The sequence below is a fragment of the Pistacia vera genome, unplaced genomic scaffold (assembly GCF_008641045.1).
Source record: "Pistacia vera cultivar Batoury unplaced genomic scaffold, PisVer_v2 Contig578, whole genome shotgun sequence".
NCBI lineage: Eukaryota > Viridiplantae > Streptophyta > Magnoliopsida > Sapindales > Anacardiaceae > Pistacia > Pistacia vera.
This window is the reverse complement of record NW_022196421.1, coordinates 1,155,208-1,169,958: the sequence shown is the minus strand read 5'-3', so window position 1 is coordinate 1,169,958 and position 14,751 is coordinate 1,155,208.

Sequence of the window (14,751 nt, the reverse complement as noted above, 5' to 3'; positions counted from 1 at the left end):
AAAACTGACTTAGCTTATTCACTGCAAAAGCTAAGTCAGGTCTAGAGAGAGTCAAGTATTGTAAGCCACCAATGATACTTCTATAAAGAGTCGGTTCTTCAAATAAGTCTCCCTCTTCTCTTCCAAGTTTAGTGCCAATTGCCATGGGTGTAGTACATGGATTACAGTTTGCCATTCTGGCTTTTTAAAGCAGTTTTTGGGCAAACTTGGTCTGTGTAAGTAACAGCCCTGAACCATTTCTTTTAACTTCAAAACCAAGGAAATAATGAACTGCTCCCAACACTTTTAGTGCAAATTGACTATTCAGATCTTCAACCACTTTGGAAATGAGTGAGGAATCATTACCCGTGACTAATATATCATCAACATATACTAACAAATACATCACAATAGATCCCTTTTTATAATAAAATAAACTGACATCAGATGAGCTATTATTGAAACCCCAAGTCACAAGAACATGTTTGAGTTTATCAAACCAAGCTCTAGGAGCTTGTTTGAGACCATATAAAGCTTTACGGAGTTTGCAAACTTTTGTGGTTGATGTGAATGAGCTGTTGCAGAGAACCCCTCAAGAGGAAACATAAAAACCTGCTTCGTTAAGTCCCCATTCAGAAATGCATTATTAACATCAAGCTGCTGGATTTCCCAACTATGATGGACTGCTAATGAAAATATAATTCTGATGGTGGCAACTTTTACAACTGGAGAAAATGTATCAAAGTAATCCAGTCCGAGAGTTTGCTGAAAACCCTTAGCCACTAGCCCTGCTTTGTATTTCTGCAAAGATCCATAAGAATTCAACTTAGTTTTAAACACCCATTTACACCCTACAATGTGCATACCATCTACATATGGAACCAAATCCCACGTGTCATTGTTTAATAAGGCTTGATACTCAGTTTCCATGGCTGCCTTCCACTCAGGAATAGCCAAAGCTTCTCTAGCATTTTTGGGTTCTTTAAGTATGGTTTGGGTTGAGAGAAAAGCTTGAGCTGGTGGTTGGTTTCTGTGAGATTTAGAACGTGTAATCATGGGATGATTGTTATCAGTGGAAGCTGAAGCTCTTGTCAATGGAAACGGAAGAATTACTTCCAATTGAATACCAGAAGAATTTTGCAAATCTGGAAAAAACTGAGTAGTAGTCTGAGTAGTTGAAACTGATGGTTGAGATTCTGAATTAGTAAAGACCTCTGCTGCAGTGTGGATACAATCTGCAGATAGGTGAGCATCTGAATTAACAGGTAATGCTGTTGTAGTGTTAATATGATCTGCAGATGTATCATTTAAGGCTGATGTATGTGACTTAGTTATTGCAGATGGGTGAGAATCTAAATCACGGTAAGAATCTGAATCAACAGGTAATGCTGCTGCAGTGTTATTATGATCTACAGATGTATCATTGAAGGCTGATGTATGTGACTTAGTTGTTGTAGAGTGTGGAAAACTAGATACTGGAGAAGTGACAGTTCTGATATGAGACTCAGATTGATTGCATGACTATTAAAGAATGATCCAAGAGGAAGAAGCTAAAGTGCATCCAGGAAATTCTAAAGTCTTCTCAGGACAATCCAACTGGAAGAAACCAGACTTAAAAGGGAAATCTTGCTCATTGAACTTCACCTGTTTAACCACATACATTCGGCCAGAGTTTTTCATACATTTATACCCTTTATGACTTAGATTATAGCCTACAAAGACGTAGACTATAGCCTACAAAAATGCATTTTTCAGTATGAAAATCCAGCTTGTGTCTTTGATAAGGCCAAAGATAGGGAAAGTAGCTGCAACTGAAAACTTTCAGTTCATTATAGACAAGTTCTTGATTAAAGAGTACTTGCAATGGAGACTGGAAACCCAGAACTGATGACGGTAATCTATTCAGAATGTAAACTCCTATAGAGAAAGCTAGCCACCAAAACTTCAATGGCATAGAAGCATGAGCTAGTAAGGAGAGTCCAAACTCAGTGATTGATCTATGTCTCCTCTCAATCCTGCTATTTTGATGATGAAAGTAAGGACAGGGATGCAGAAAAATGATTCCATGCTGTTGGAGGTATTTGGAAAAGGGCCTAAATTCTCCTCCCAAATCAGTTTGAAGACACTTAATCTTATTCCCCAATTGCTTCTCCACAAAAACATGAAAATGAGTAAACACTTCATATGCTTCAAATTTAAGCTTAAGTGGATAAATCCAAGTAAACCGACTATAATCATCAAGAAAAATGATATAATAGCGATAACCTTCTTGTGATAAAACAGGGGCTGGACAGATCAGAGTGAATCAACTCCAAGGGAGCATGTGCACGTGAAGTAGAAGAAGGGAAACTACATTGTTTTAACTTGCCAAACATATAAAACCATTTGTCATATATTTGTAGGGAAAATTAGATATGGTGAAGCCTCACTCAGTTTCTCGCTCGAAGAGAAAGTCTACTATTTGATGTCATGAACTTGACATCGGCTTCATTACCACTGTAAAAGCATATAATAAAAGTCCACACAGCTCCTTCATAACTTGAGTGGCTTTAGCGGCCGTCCCACATCAGCCAACAATAACTTCGTGGGGGCAGAGACACGGGATTGGGACAGGGCACCCGGCCCCACCCTGGTTCAAGGATTCCAAACTGAAATTACTCTTTAATAGAACAATAAATACTGATCATCTTCAAAATTCTTTCATTTTCAAGGTCGAAATAGAATCAGGTGAGTTCTATTAAAAATTGAAATTAAAGAGTAATTTCAATTTGGAATCCTTGAACTGGGACGGGGTCGGGTGCCCTGTCCCAATCCCGCTCTCTCCGATTCACACCATAAAAGAGGAAAGTAGGACCATCCATAAATATAGTGCTTTTAAAGCGTTTGTTGTATGTTCTTTTATCGTTGTATTTGATGTGATATTTTTATATTATTGATGTGGTGGAATGAATTAGTGATATGGTAGAATGAATTATTGATGCAAAAATTAAGGTCAAGTGATGTCCTTTCATTTTCAAATTAAGACAAATAATATAAAAATATCACATCAAATACAAGGATGATAGAACTTACAACAAACTCTTTAAAACCACAACATTTAAGGGATGACCATATCTTCCTATTGCGGTGTGAACCGGAGAGAGCAAATTCCAAACACTAGCAGTTAACTGTAAATGAAAGAATTTAAAGATGGCAATTGTTATTACCTAACACTATTAGGCCTCTGAAAATGAAAGAATTTTGAAGATACCCTCAGTATTTATTGTTCTATTAAAGAATAATTTCAATTTGGAATCTTTGTAGCCAGTTCTCATCAATGTTTTTAAACCTGGACCATCCCTTGACCCAAGTCAAGGGGTCAGTTCCTGGTTAGTCTAGTTTGACCAGTTGGACTGGTTGGTTGGACAGGTGATGTTAACATATCAAACAAGTTTGAAATATAACAAACACACCCCTGATAAATTAAATATTAGTCTTTGCATGTTTGAAATCTAGTAAACACACCCTTGCAATCTGGGTGGTTTATATGTGTGGTTTTGTTGAGAAAGAAAAACTTTTTCTCTTGGGTTTTGAAGTCTGAGAAGGGTCAAATTGGCAGCTCAATATATAAATGTAACATAATGAAATTTTAGAGATTAACAAGGTATTGTGCCGGCGATTGATTGCATTAGTTGTATTATTCTAATATCAGAACTTTCATTTCTCATATAATTTCAGATTTTTAAGCCTATAATCTTACAAAATGCAATCAATTTGATACAATGAAATTTGGTTAAATGTTTTAAATATTTTTGGCAAGAGATAATCAGTCTCTTGAAATCTATTTGGCATATTTTTTCTCTCTTGTGTGCATTTAATGAATTTCATATTTAATTTAGTTGGGTTATTAGAAATGAGAAACATTTTGCTAATTACATTCAAGAAATATTCCAAAAAAATACCCGTTCCCAGGTGCAAGGCGAGGGTGGGTGTAAGGGGCAGCTTCAGGTTTGGGGGCGGGGGCTGGGGCTGGGGCTGGGGACCTGGGGACCTGGGGTCCTCGACCTCAACCCACCCTGCGCCCATCCCTAGTCCTAATTTCCTCTTATGGTGTGAACCAGAGAGAGGAAATTCCAAACGCCAGCTGTTAACTGAAAATGAAAGAAATTAAAGATGGCACTTGTAATCACCTAATTCTATTGGGACCTTGAAAATGAAAGAATTTTGAAGATGCTCAGTATTTATCGCTCTATTAAAGATCAATTTCAATTCAGAATCCTTGAACCGGTGCGGCCGGGTGCCCTGTCCCAATCCCGTGCCGTGTCTCTGCCCCACGAAGTTATTGTCGGCTAATGTGGGACAGCCGCTAAAGCCACTCAAGTTATGGAGCTGTGTGGACTTTTATTATATGCTTTTAACAATATAACATTTTCAAATCCAAAATCTAAAAAACAATATATCATAAATAAAATAAATCAAAAATCCAAATTTAAAGATAAAATGATAAATAAAATAAATCCAAAATCCAATCCAAATCCAAATAACAATATAACAATATTGTACATGAAACTATAAACATTAAAATTGAAATTAACAAACTTTGACATTAATAACATTATACTTGAAATTTTTAACATCAAACTTTATACTCTTAATATGTAAGTTATACCAAATTAAATTTTAAAAATATAATTTTTTATTTTAAAAAATTAAAATAATTTAAGTATTAATTTAAAATATTTTTTATTAAATTTTTTGGGACAACCGGTTACAAGCAAAATTTGATTTTTGCGTAAGGTAGCAAAACCCCAACATGTCATTAGAAACCTTTAACACAATATTGGTATGCATTAACGGTACTTGAAACTAAAGAAAACGTAAATGAAATATATAACATAAAACTCGAGTATTCTAGCATCAAATTTGAAACTATAAGAACTTGATACAAAAGACATTTAATTTGAAACAAGTAACATGTTACTTGAACAATTTAAAATAATGAAAATCTAAAAAGATAGATTGATATTATTAACATCAAATGTGAATTTTTTTACATTACACTTGAAATGAAAAGAGTTTGACTCTAAAAACTAGAAATTCAAAGCTTAAAACATTGCACTTGAAACTTTTACAAAATTATTAACACAAAAATTTAATTTATTATTAATAAAATCATTTTCTTCATCTAAAAATATTAAAGCTAAAATTAATTTTAAATTTATTATTTTGAATAAAAATTTAATTGAAAAAGAAACTAACCTATATGAAATCTTGAATATATTACTTAACATACGCAACATAAAACATGAAATTGTCAAAACGTGAAACTAAAGGCCTGATATTTTCTAAAATCATTATCTGCTTGCTCCCTCTGAAAATTTCCTGTATCTACCAGCACTTGGCTTCTGTAGGATGAAGGATGATATTTTTTGGTGGGATGGATTGGAATAATTCATCAATAAGAATTTTTGCCTTTTCATTTTCTTTAAATTATAAGTTTATAACTTCTCCTTTTCTCATGAAAAATAAAGGTCGTGAAGCTGATGATTATATAAATGGGAGTAAATATAAAGAACCGTCAAGGTTTGACAGCTTTAGACATCTACGATCGCATGGATCGGCCGAATCTAGAGGTTGGGAAAAGTCTACTTGGCTCTAAGGCTAAAAGAGCTTCTCCACTCCATCATATTCCTGATCCTGATCATAACTTGAGTAGCAACTTCTACTTCAAATTAAAAACCACTTCTTGGACTTTTCACTGTCCACCGTGAAAATGTCTTCTGCATTTTCCACTTAGGTTGAATAGCATTAGGATAGATTATCCCATCATTTGTTCATCGTATATAGACATATCCTAAATAACGTTACCATCATTTGTATATAAATTTCAGGATAAAAAAGTGTAACCTTACAAATATGTACAAGATGATCTTTTAATATTACAATTAAAATTTATTTATTATCTAACTATTGATTGTACAAAGGTAGGTAGTTATTATTGAAACAGTTCAATACTTTTTGTTAATTTAATGAAGAAAGATACATCAAATAAATCTAACATCAACAATAAATGAAGATAGATACATCAACTGGAAGTAAGATTTCAATGCATAAGAAAAAACTTCAAAGAAATTAAAGAGATGATATTATATATGGGGAAAAGGTTTGGTTGGAAACCATGCATATAGAAATGAATCACATGATTAACAGATAATTGGCACTAGCAAAGTAACTATATAATAATCTTGAACTAGTGCATGCACCGATTGTGTAACATGAGTAATTAATCTTGAATCCTACTCATCACTTTGTCTCGTAAACATTCGTAAATAGACCAGACAATAGTAGGAGGAGGTAATTAAGGTAACATTAATTCCATCCATCCATGCTTGAGTTATTGTGTTATTATAACTATAAGACATAGACAGCTCATGGATGATAATCTTTCTCAAAACTATTTATTATCTAACTACTTATTGTGCCGAGGTAGTTGTTATTTATTTATTATCAACGTTTATCATGCTGATCAGCAACACCATTTAATATCATGTCATTTTATTTTCTGTCCATACAGCCAACTAATTTATTTCCTCTATGTACAAAGCATGAAATCGAATTTATTTGTAATGCTTTGACTTAAGTCAGTGAATATTACGTAATGTAGTTTTATGATTTTCTATTTATATGCAAATTTGAAATCATCTTTTGATTTTCTAAGATTTCTTCGATATTCTTGATAAGCAAACACAGTCACTTAAAAAATATATATATATATATCAATGAGGGGACGTTTGGATCATATAATTTTTTTTATCTTAGTAATAAGATTACCGAAAAGAAAGATTACATTGTAGATTACCAGGTTTAAATTATTATTGTACTTGGTTCAATTGGGATGTATTAATAATTAATGTGTTTGGTTGATAGTAATAACAGATGTCCTGAAATACCTTTTTACTAGAATGCCCTTTGATGATTACAAGATATAAATAATTAAGGGCTTGTTTGTTTTATTATTTCAAACCCTATTCTCTATCCTATTCCCAAAATACTTGGTTCGTTTTTGGGAATACTATTATTAGTATTCCCAAAAAAGTTAAACAGTAAAATGCCATTATTCCTAAAATATTATTCTATATTTTTCAATTTCTTTTAAACCTCTTAAATTTGTTAATTTAACTAAACATCCCCAAATATTTTTTTTAGAAATTACAAAAACACTCCGGCCACCCTCCGGTGGTGGTAGCCGACTGTCCGTATTTAATGGGTGGGTTAGAGGTTTTTTTGTTAACTCTTAATATTTTATTATAGGGGTGTTTAGTAAATAAACAAATATAGGGGATGTTTTTGTTAATTTTCAAATTCTACATCGTAATACCCCCCAATTTAACTTTTTTAAAAATATTATTCTAAAAACCATCAGAATAATGAACCAAACGGAGCCCTTGTTTGTTTAATTATTTGGGAAATACTATTCTATTTTTTAATTACTTTTAGACCCCTTAAGTTTATTAACTTAATCAAACACCTCTAGAAAAAAGTTTAAAAATTAACAAAAACAACCCCACCCACCCATAGTTGCTAGATTCCGGCAACCACCGTCAGTGGTGGCCGGAATCTGTCAGAACGGCCTAAAAAGGATCGGATATGGCCATTTATTCACCGATATGGCCTTTTCGACCAGATTCGTGGTGGATCTGGCCGGAAAAGGCCAGAGCTGACGGCCAAAGAAATGGTCGTCGTTGACGGTCAATGACAGCCAACTCTTGGCCGTCATTGATCGTTAACGATGACTAACTCTTTGGCCGTCTCTAACGGCCAGATCTGGTCTTTTCCGGTCGTCGACGGCCAGATCTGGCTTTTTACGGCCAGATTCGACTAGTCTGAGTCGTAACGGCAGATTCTGACCAGATTTTGGTGGTGGTGGTGGCCGGAATCTAGCACTGTGGTGGTGGGGGTGTTTTTGTCATTTTACAAATTAGGTGTTTTGTAATTGTTAACAAAGCCAAGGATATTTTCGTCCATATTGTCCACTGTTTTGGGGCAAAATTGGTAGAAATTTGGATTACTGAAGTAATCTTTTAATACCACCCTTCCCCCAGGTAATATTATTCCCGGTGATTTACCCCCTTTTTGGCATTGTCTGTCATCTTATTTTCCGGTAATATTTTTGTACGAAAATACCAAACATGCTAATCTGCTTAATTAAACAAATATTACCCTTGTTAAAAAATTTCAACCCGATCCAAACGGTGTAACGCCCCACTTGAGGTATGTAGTTAAGATTTGATGAATGGCTTGAATGTTTATTTATTTACCCTCATTTGAGTTTGTATGTTGTTAATTGTTTGGTTTGGTTGAGTGGTTGCCCTGAAAATTGTAAAGACTTGGCGAAATCTTGATGTTACAATCTTCGTTGGGGCGAAGAAGAAGCTTCGCCGTGCTACAACCCATGGTGTAGCTGCTGTAAGTTTTCGCCGGGGCGAAGACTTAGCTGAAAATTTCCTTGAGTTTTTAGAGAATTCTTCCTTTGGGGCACAATGACCATTCTACCCCTAATTAGCAGGAAAAGTGGGGATTAAAATGCAAGGAAATTGCATGAAGAATAGTTTATTTGGGGGTGCATTTGCAAAGAATTAAAGGACAAAGATGGAATTCCTTAGAAAGAGTAAGGGTAAGATGGGAAAGAGAGGAGAAAAATATGAGATATTAAGGGTTTAGCTTTAGAAACCATTTCATTCCTTTCTTTCCACCGCCTCTTTCATCCTTAAATTCTCTCAAATTTTCATTCAATTTTGTAAGGATTTTTGGAGGGTTTTTTACTACAAGTTGATCCTAAGCACTTAAAGGTAAGAATCCTTACTCTAGATGTGATTTTTTTTTTTTTTTATTGGTGTAAGAGTAGGATCCTTATTGAGTTTGTGTTAAGGTTAAAGAGAAAGTATCAAGTCATCAAGAGTAGAGAGCTTAAGTGGATTCTATTTGTGTATAAGGTAAGTAAATTCACCTAAGTTGTAATTTGCATGATTGAATGATGTGTAGAGATTTATATATGATTAATGCATGGATTTTTATGTTTGAAATGTATTGATAGTTTTATGAATGAGTTTATTGTTGATTTATGAACAGAATTCCACCATGAGAATGGTGGATTGTGTTGATAAAAGTTGGTAGAAGTATGGGTAGAATTGAAAGAATTTTGAGAAGAATATTTGAAGTGTGTTTTCTTTGCAGGATGTGTGATGAGTTAAAGGAGTTGAACTCCAATTTTTGGATGGTTAAGAAAGAAATAGAATTATAGTTAGAGTAGAGTTTATGTATGCACCCATATTGTTTGAGAAAATGTCTAAGAGAAGCATGAGTAGAAATAAAGAACCTTACTTTATGCAACATAGCATATTTGCATCTCATGAATGTATATAAGAAAGATTTTAGATATGAGCCATCCATATGCATATGTTTATTTGAATAATCACCAAAGAAAGAAATATAAGAAATGAGAAAGAAACACTCTAAGAATAGAGATAAAGAAAAGGACTAATTCTCTTAGAATAAGAGAAAGAAAAAGTTAGCACTAGAGAAGTGCTAAAGAAGAGAGAAGAGAATAGGTTGTGTGATGGGGAGCCCGTGAGCTTAGAAATTAACCGCATGTAACGGCCATGAGAGAGCGGTCTCCGCCATGAGAGAGTGGAATGAGAATGAGAAAAAGAATTCATATAGCCGTGAGAATACATGCGGATGAGGGCTATACACGAGAGAGAGTACACTCACATGACTAAGGGTTTCGAATCCATGCATCAACCAAGACCGATCGGCAAAGAATAAGAAAGAATAAGAAAGAATAAGGAAGAATAAGAAAACATGAGAAAAGAATAGAAAGAAAATAAAAGAAAGAAAATGCATTGTTATGCTTTAATGCATGTGCATCTCATCCATGCATGTTATTATGATATTCTCCTTGGGTGATGAGAATAGAAAGAAAGAAAAGAATTGAAGAGTAATACATGGGGACTATGAAGTAGAGGATTTGCTTACTGAGCATCTTTGTGCTCACTCCATTGTTTTAATGTTTTTACAGGACATAGGTGAGGACGTGGTCGGATAGACGTCGGCAAGCGGGGAGACTTGGCTGCACTGTCCACTGTTTTGAGAGTCTTTTTGTACAAATGATATTGTACTATGTAAAGAATGTATATATTAACTAAAGAAAATTTTTGGGCCCAACTATTTTGATACGTATGCTTGTTCTTTTATTAATATATTTTATGTATATGATAGTAGAAAGTAGTTGTTACCTTTTTGGTATCAGAGCCGTGATTTTAGGATGGGACAGTGTGTCATTCTAGCCGCTACGACGTGCCTTAGCCGACCACTGTAAGTTAAATTATTTTCTTACTAGTGAGTTATTGAAGTTGATGTGAGACTGGTTGTTTTTTAGATGAGACGTAGTAATAGAGGAAGGGTAAGGGTGTGATGAATGAGGGAGAATCCTCTAACCCACCAGAACAAACTCCCCCTACCCTTGATGATACAAGGATTTGAAACATTGTACAACAGGTGTTAGCGGAGAGTTAGGGGAGAGTTGTACCGGAGAGAATCTAGACCCCTATTAAAGTATCGCCCACAAGACAAGAGCGAGAAGGGCCGATACTTTAGACAGTATAAAGTCGAGTTGAGCCGATTCAGGGGCTTGCAAGTCAGCACTGTCCGCCAGAGTTTAGGGGTACTAGGGATCCATTGGAAGCAGAAGCGTGGTTTAAGTCCGTTGAGTGGACGGTAGCCTTGTTTCCCATGAATGATAGAGAGAGGATCAACTATGCTAGTTTTTTTATTTCGGGAAGATGCCTGAATTTGGTGGGAATTAATGGAAGAGACTCATGACACGACAACTATGACTTAGGGAGACTTTAGAAGAGTGTTTGAGGCCGAGTATCGAACGGTTGACCGGGTTCATGAGAAGATACAAGAGTTTGTTAATCTGAAGCAAGGGATGAGTACAATGAAAGAGTATTCAATTAGATTCAACTCCCTTGTGAGTTTTACACCCGGGATAGTGAGTACTCCCGAGTTAAGAAGAGAGAAATTTATTCTCAGGTTAAGGTCAGAAATAGCCTGTGATGTTATGATCGGAGCAGAGCCCCCTCGTACATATACTGAAGCATTAGAGCGGGCTTTGAGAGCAGAGATTTATGTGAACAAGATGAGTTCAGAAGGGCCATCCATGATAATTCAGAATGAAGTGTCCCTTACTCCATATAAAGAAAGAGTTGAGGTTGTGAGAGGTAGAGACGTGAGAAATAAAAAGAGATTCCAGCCAAAGACGAATAAGGGCGATTGGCAGAGTAAGCGACCTAGAACAGTTGGAGTCACTCCGTGCCCTAAATGTGGGAAAAATCATTTGGGGAAGTGTCTAAAAGAGTTCGGTCCGAATGTTTGTTATAGGTGTTATTAGCCAGGGCACCTAATGAGAGATTGTAAAGCTCCTTCTCCACCAGCAGCATAGGCTTCTAGAGGTACGAATGCCAAGGTGTTCACCGTAGCACAGAGTGAAGTAGAGGCCAGCCCATCAGTTGTAACTGGTCAGTTATTCTTTCATGCAGTTCCTCTTTATGCTTTAATTGATTCTGGAGCCACGCATTCTTTTTTGTCTCATGGGATGATAGAAAGATTAGGTCTGAAATTTGTTGTGGTAGACCAACCCATTAGGATAGAGTTACCTAATAGGGTTAGTGTTTTGACCCGTGAAATGCTTTCAGGAGAGTCCGTAGTGATTCATGGGAGAGAGCTGTTAGTTGATTTAATAGTGTTTGATATGTCTGATTTTGATGTGATTTTAGGTATGGATTTCCTAGGGAAGTATGGAGTAGAAATTGACTGTCGGAAGAAGAAAGCAAGATTTAATCTTGATAGTGGAGATAAGTTTAGTTTCGGAGAGGGCCATCAGTTGAGTATGTTGATCAGTAGCTTGAAAGCTAGAAAGATGCTGAGAAAGGGGTATTCAGGATATATTACACATGTAGTGCAAAGTGGTGATATTCCTCAGTCAGAAATTCAGAGGGTGCCTGTAGTTCAAGAATTTCTAGATGTGTTTCCGGAAGAGTTACCGGGTTTACTTCCACAGAGAGAGGTTGAGTTCAGTATTGAACTAGCACCAAGGACAACACCAATATTGAAAGCCCCTTATTGAATGGCCCTAGCCGAGCTTCAGGAATTGCAGAAGCAACTCCAAGAGCTTTTAGATAAAGGTTTTATCCGACCAATTCATTCTCCCTGGGGAGCTCCAATTCTTTTTGTGAAGAAGAAAGATGGATCTTTACGGATGTGTATAGATTACAGAGAATTGAATAAGGTGACAGTGAAAAATAAGTACTCGCAACCTCAGATAGATGATTTGTTTGATCAATTGAAGGGAGCGGCAGTGTTCTCGAAAATTGATTTGAGGTCAGGGTACCATCAAGTGAGAGTAGCTGAGCAAGATATAGCTAAGACCGTTTTTCGTACAAGGTATAGGCATTATGAATTTGTAGTGATGCCTTTTGGGTTAACGAATGCCCCAGTGGTTTTTATGGACTTGATGAACTGGGTATTTCACGATTGGTTGGATCAATTCATTGTGGTTTTCATTGATGATATCTTGGTTTACTCTAAGTCGAGAGAAGAGCATGAGGAGCATTTAAGAAGGGTGTTACAACGCTTGAGAGAAAAGAAGTTGTATGCTAAGTTTTCCAAGTGTGAATTCTGGTTGGATCAAGTGTTATTTCTATGCCATACTGTTTCTAGCGAAGGGATTTCAGTGGATCCTAGTAAAGTGAAGGCAATCCTTGAGTGGCAAAGGCCGAAAATGGTAAAAGAAGTGAGAAGCTTCTTGGGACTAGCAGGCTACTACCGGCGATTCGTATCAGGGTTTGCCCAGCTGGCTAAGCCGTTGACAGCTCTTACCAAACAGAGAACTCCTTTTATATGGTCAACTGCTTGTGAAAAGAGTTTTCAAGAGTTGAAGGAAAAGTTGACATCAGCTCGTGTTTTAGTGTTACCACAAGAGGGTGTGGATTATGACATTTTTACAGATGCCTCACTGTAGGGACTTGGTGCTGTATTGATACAGTTAGGTAGGGTGATAGCTTATGCTTCTCATCAATTGAAAGAGTACGAGACAAGATACCCTACGCATGATTTAGAGTTGGCAGCGGTAGTCTTTGCTTTGAAAATTTGGAGGCATTACCTTTATGGTGCAAAGAGTAATATCTACACCGATCATAAGAGTTTGAAGTATTTCTTTACTTAGAAGGAGCTGAATATGAGACAGAAGAGGTGGCTAAAGCTAGTTAAAGATTATGAGTGTGAGATTCAATATCAGCCGGGGAAAGCTAATGTAGTAGCCGATGCGTTGAATAGAAAAGCTTACTTATTATAACTCACAAGACAAAGAGAGTTAATAGATGAGTTGTGTAAAGAACAGATTGAAGTGATTCAAGGAGGGATTGCCAGGTTACAGATTCAGTCTACCTTACTGGACGAAATCAGAGAAAAGCAAGTGGTTGATGAATGGTGTTAGAAGTTATTACAGAGAGTACATGAGAATGAGAGACCAGAGTTCCATTTGGTAGATGGTGTTCTCCGTTTCAGGAATCGGTTGTGTATTCCTCATGATAAGGAGTTGAGAGAGAGAATTCTTATGGAGGCTCATGACACACCCAACACTGCTCATCCTGGAGCAACCAAGATGTATCAAGACCTAAAAAAAGGCTATTGGTGGCCAGGTATGAAGAATGGTATTGCGAAGTTTGTAGCTAAATGTCTGGTATGTCAACAAGTGAAAGCAGAACACCAAAGGCCATCTGGATTGCTTCAACCGCTTAGTATTCCTGAGTGGAAATGGGAGAGTATTTTGATGAATTTTATTACAGGTCTCCCTAGAGTTCAGAGAGGTTATAATGCTATTTGGGTGATTGTTGATAGATTGACCAAATCAGCCCATTTCCTTCTGGTGAAAGAGAGCACTACTTCGGATCAACTAGCCCAGATTTACATCAAAGAGATAGTGAAACTTCATGGGGTACCCAAGACAATAGTATCATATAGAGATTCCAAATTTGTCTCCGCTTTCTGGACGAGTTTACAAAGGAACTTGGGTACTAGATTGGCTTTTAGCACCGCCTACCATCCTCAAACTGATGGGCAGACAGAGAGAACAAATCAAGTGCTTGAGGATATGTTAAGAGCTTGATGTATGGATTATAGAGTATCTTGGCATGAGATGTTGCCTTTAGTGGAGTTTGCTTACAATAATAGCTATCAGTCTATAATTAAGATGGCGCCTTATGAGGCCTTGTATGGTAGACAATGTAGATCTCTACTACATTGGGATGAGATAGGTGAGAAAGACGAGCTGAATATAGCTATTGGGCCTAAGATGACTCAGAAATTGATTGAAGATGTAAAGCTGATCAGAAACAGGATGCAACAAGCCCAAGATAGACAGAAAAGTTATGCCGATTTGAAGAGAAAAGAAGTTGAATTCGAAGTGGGTAATAAAGTTTTCTTGAAAGTTTCCCCCTATAAACAGGTAATGCGGTTTGGAAATAAAGGGAAGCTAGCACCGAGATTCATTGGTCCATTTGAAGTGTTGCAATGAGTGGGGAAAGTAGCCTACAAATTGGCTCTACCACCGGGCATGGACAAGGTGCATGATGTCTTTCACGTTTCGATGCTACAAAAGTATGTAAATGACCCCTCCCATATCCTGAGTGTAGAGGCCGTTGAGATAGCACAGAACCTTGTGTATGAAGAACG